This window comes from Pteropus alecto, unplaced genomic scaffold (genome assembly GCF_000325575.1).
Source record: "Pteropus alecto unplaced genomic scaffold, ASM32557v1 scaffold111, whole genome shotgun sequence".
Classification (NCBI taxonomy): Eukaryota; Metazoa; Chordata; class Mammalia; order Chiroptera; family Pteropodidae; genus Pteropus; species Pteropus alecto.
In genome coordinates this window covers 6,302,173-6,307,175 of record NW_006431915.1, presented here as the reverse complement: position 1 = coordinate 6,307,175, position 5,003 = coordinate 6,302,173, and the positions used below count along the sequence as shown (strand labels likewise).

General features: G+C 37.8%; 1 non-coding gene across 1 annotated transcript; it reads right to left on the bottom strand.

The window, feature by feature from the left end:
• Positions 1-486: 486 nt before the first annotated feature.
• Positions 487-605, bottom strand: LOC112473131. The gene has a single exon (XR_003043918.1). It is a non-coding gene; the product is annotated as a 5S ribosomal RNA (ribosomal RNA).
• Between the last annotated feature and the right edge of the window lie 4,398 nt (positions 606-5,003).

Sequence of the window (5,003 nt, the reverse complement as noted above, 5' to 3'; positions counted from 1 at the left end):
GAATTGGAAATCTTGGAAATTAAAAGCATGATTGCTGAAATAAAAAATATTTCAACAGATGGACTGAAGATCAAATAGGTATGGATGAAGATCAAATTAGTGAACAGGAAGATCGAGTTAGAGGAATCAGTGAATAAAGGCAGAAGAGATGAGAATAAGATTAATATGAGTTGTGGCAGCTAGCTTTTAGGAATTGCCTACTATAAATTCCAGAAGGATAAAAAGAAAGAACTGAGAACATAAAGACTCAAAGGTACAAATTAAAAGGGCCCAATGAGTGCTGGGCAAGAATAATGAAAAACTACATTCTCATGAAGTTTCTAAATTCCAAGGATAAGGAGAAAATCTCAAAATGGCTTGAGGTGAGGGTCATGGGAGACACACCACCTAGAAGGAATTTGTTTTTTTAGGCGAGGCAACCCTTGGTTGACCTCACAAATTGCAAGGACCTTGTCAGCTTATAATCCCTTATTTTTTTATTTTTTATGCCTACAGCACCTGGTCTTCCTAGGTGGTCTCCCATCCAAGTACTAACCGGGCCCGACCCTGCTTAGCTTCCGAGATCAGACGGGATCGGGCTTGTTCAAGGTGGCATGGCCGTAGGCTAGAAGAAATTGATAACCAAATTAGCCTGTGGTTCTCATCTGCAACACTAGTGCTAGAAGATAAAATTCTGAGGGAAAATTATTTTAAATCCAGAATTCTAGACCTCATTAATGTATCATTTAATTATTTTGAATTTAGAATTCTATCCTCAATCTATAATTATGAGAGCAAAATCAGGTATATTTAGACATGCAAAGACTCAGAAAGTTTACTATCCAGAAATCTTTTCTAAAAGAGATACTCAAACATGTACCAGAAGATTGAGAAGGAGGAGGAAGGGGAAAGAGGAAGATATAGGACACACACACAAAAAAACAGTGGTAAGCAAGAAATCAGTAAAATCTGTAGCTAAGTCCATTGCACAATAATTGAATAAGGTCTATTTTGAAGATTGCACTATTTGCCAAGGTCAGTGATATGGGTCTTCACTGTCAACTGGTATTTATCGAGGAAGGTCGAGCTCCACTTTCTAGCTCACCGTTGTTGTGGGCTTCCTCTGCAGTTGTGTCGGTCATTGCTGGCTGTGCTCTACTTCTCCTCAGGGCTGTGTGTGGCCACAAGGGTCTTCGAGCTGATCCTGTGTCCGGAAATGACTGTCAGCAAAGCTTCCTTTCAGGGTTTGTAGAACAAACAGACCAACAGCTGAGACTTCCTCAAGTGAGGCAGGTGATTGTGTGTGTATGTGTGTGTGTGAGTGACAGATTGGGTGACAGAGTCCCAGTTTCACTTGGCGTTGCCCCCACCGCCTGAGATCAGGGGGAGGACAGGTGAATATTATGCCAACTGTTCCCCTAACTAGAGTGTGTTGAAGTATCTGAAGTTTGCTCCTGCAGCTTATGTTGGTTGGATCACGGGGTGTCTGAGTGCCATCAGAGTTCACTTGCCAGTACAAGGTGAGGGGGAATGGCATTACTGTGAAAACGGGGAGGGCCAGGGGACTTTCCTGCTCTACTGAGCTGTCACTTCCCATCCATGTTTGTTTTGCTTTTCTGAGAACACTAGGGTTTGGGGTGGGCTAAATGTCAGAGAGCACTGGTTCTAGTACAGCCATGTGCAGAGGCCAGGAGTGTATTTACTACCCAAGTTCCCCAAACTAACTCCAGGTAGGGTGTTCAGTTTGTGTGTGTGTGCGTGCATGTGGGGCGGGGGGTGGAGGGGAGAGGGAGAGGCCTGTTGGTAAAGGCAGAGTAATCCTACAGTTTCTCACATGGCAACAAAGTGAGAGTCACTGAGTGTCCAAGAATGCAGTCTCCCCTTGCTCGACAATTATCAATCAGCAGGGCATTTCTCTATAGAGACAGGTCCCTGTGTCTGTTTTGAGATCAAGACTCCATTCTGAGAGGGTCAATGCTATCCTTTCATGTCATGTCAGCAAGGCATAGATGTGTGTGCATGTGCAGTGAGATATTAGAGGGACTCACTTTTATCTGTCAAACAACAATTTTTCGATCAATGTGATTTAAAGGCTTCAAACATTTAAATCATTTCTGTTACTGCAAACTTCAAGCAATGAGCTCAACACCAGAGTATATCAAACTCATTACAGTTAGATATCCAAATCATCTCTGAAAATACCCACATACAAGCAATGTATTTACAATTTGCGAGCCTGCTAGTGATATTCTCAGGTCAGGCTCTGGGAAAAGCTGTACATCATTTCTGGTCAGGAGTGTGATGACCAAGCAAGGGATTTTTGCAGGAAAGTTTTAGGATATTTGGTATCCAGCTTCCCTGTTCCCTTCTCTTTCTGACCTTATACCCAGATGGGAACCCACTGGGCAAACACCAAACTTTACATTGTAAGCAGACACAGCGAAGGGCAGCCTGGGGAAAAACCCTAGAGATACTGGGCTAGTGTTCACCTTCCATTTGCCTGTCCTCCTCCTTCCCACCCCTGGCTACCCCACATCCCACTGGGGGTTCTCTTAGAATCTCATCCACTTATGTCCTGGGTTGGGGGATGGGGCTTTCCAAGGGAACTTTCCTGTAATTCTGATTTGCCAGTATCCAAATTGATTTAGAAAGTCCTATATGTTAGTGTGGTAAAATAAAAATAAAAATGGTACCTACTGTTTAACCATTTTTAACTCACTTCCCATTTGCTGCAATAATACACGCCAGTGGCATTTACCCCAAAATAACTCACGGATTACAAACTTAACCTTACCTCCAAAGTTCGCCATGAAATATCTTGCTTTTATCATTATTTTTGCATTGCTCTAGTATGTCAATAGTCTTTGGAAACTAATGACATCATTCTATTTATAGCATTCTGTTTTCAGTAGTGGTATTTCCATTTACAAAATATAGTAATTCTCGACTGCTGAAAATGTTAAATCCTTGAAAACGTAGCATTCCTATGTGTGATGTTAACATGGTTCTCGAGCAGTTGTTAGCCAAAGATTCATTTGATGAATTCGATTTACTTGTACATTTCAGGATTAGAGACAAGTTCTGTTTAGAAATAACTCCAAGAACAGTTTTTATATTTTATTTTCGCATTGAAAGCCAGTCAGATTTGCTTCAGCCTCAAAGAGCATGTTTATGTAAAATTAAATTAATGCTGGCAGCTAGCTGCCCTTTTTTTCCTAAACGGGAAATGGGTTAAACGTACATTTCAGTGGTATTAAGTACATTCACACCTCTTTGTAGCCATCAACATCATCTGTCCATAGAATTCTTTTCATCTTGCAAAACTGAACTGAACCCATTAAACACTAACTGCCCACTCCCTTCTCCCCTTAGCCCCTTGCAACCACCTTTTTACTCTGTTTATGGATCTGACTACTCTAAAAAGCTCCTATGAGTAGAATCATACAGTATTTGTCCTTTTTATTACTGGCAAAGTTCACTCAGCATAACGCCTTCAAGTTTCATCCACAGTATCAGAATTTACTTCTTTTTTAAGGCTGAATAATATTCTATTGTATGGATAGACCACATTTTGTTTATCCATTCATCCTTTGATGGGTATTTTGGATAAGTGAATAATGCTGGTGTGAACATGGGTGTACAAATATATCTTTGTTATCATTGAATGTTTTGATTGTGTAGCAAGATGCATAAGATAGACTTCAATATTTATTAACCTTTGATAACTAAAGAAAGGAACAAATTGAGAAGCTCTGTTGATTACACTTGCTCAAGGTCCTTGAGATCACTTCACATATTTGTCAGTTATCTCAATATTTTAGGTGGGATTTAAATAATGTGTCTAACCACATAAAGGCCCTCTAATGACTAAATTATTATAAAAAAACCTTAAAAAATAAAGTTAAAAATAATTTCTTAAAAGTCTGGAATTGATAGTTTTTCTAGAGGGCCAGAACACTGGTAATCCTGAAGCCTGAAGAAGGAGCTGGTTGTAGTGAACAATATGTACGCAGATAAGCAAAATAAAATGCTGAGTTGGTAAAAAGTGTACTTTGCATTTTTCAACATCTATATAGTGGTTCTGAATTAAATTTTAAAATATAAAATCTGCACATTACATTAACGTACAAAAATAACTTGAAATGTGCATATAATTATATAATTTTTTAAAAATTTAAAAACACATATATTTTTATATTGCCCCCTACCTTCTATCTTGGCAGATATTTTTTGTGGAGGACAAGTGGCAAATCTAATTCATGCATTTCTCAAAGCTATCTAGTTCGTTGATGTCATCCTTTCCTGTTTACAAGCACTATTGCGTACTTAATTCTGAGTGTGCGTGTGTGTGTGTGTGTGTGTGTATCTTTGGCCATTTTACTGGGGTTTGAGAAGGAGGGGAGAGAGAACTTTCAGGGTTACAATGCCATCTTGAAACCAAAGTCAAAATTTTATTTGATGAAGTCATTAAAATCTAGATGTCATGGAAAAAGAGCTTTCTTTAAATTCTCTTTCAGGAGATGTTGGTGTATTGGCTATGCTCTTTTAAAAGAAGAACATTTTTCTTAAACTAAATATTTTTTTCAGCAATAATCCCACTGCTCCAAATCTAATACTGGTTCAATATTCTCTTTTAATATTCTCTTTAGTATTTGTCTAGTGACAAATACTCATAAGGAGACACTTTTTCATTCCAGATTCCATGAACTTAACCATTGGATAAGAAGTAATTTTTTTTAAAATTATTTGTTTGAAAGCAAAAATGAGCCAATAAAAAGAATTGATGAAAGTTATACAACCTAATGTAGAATTTAAAAGTAACATGAATTGTGCTAACATAAAATTTTTAAAATGTTAAAAATATTATTCATGCAAATATAAAATAAAATATTTAAGATTTTATTCAACTAATTAATTCATGAGGGACTCAGTATGATGTTTACTTCAAAGAAGAACTAGTAAGATATTAAGTTTCAAAGGAAAATTTGAATATTTTCAGTCAGGAATGATAAAACAAATTTGCT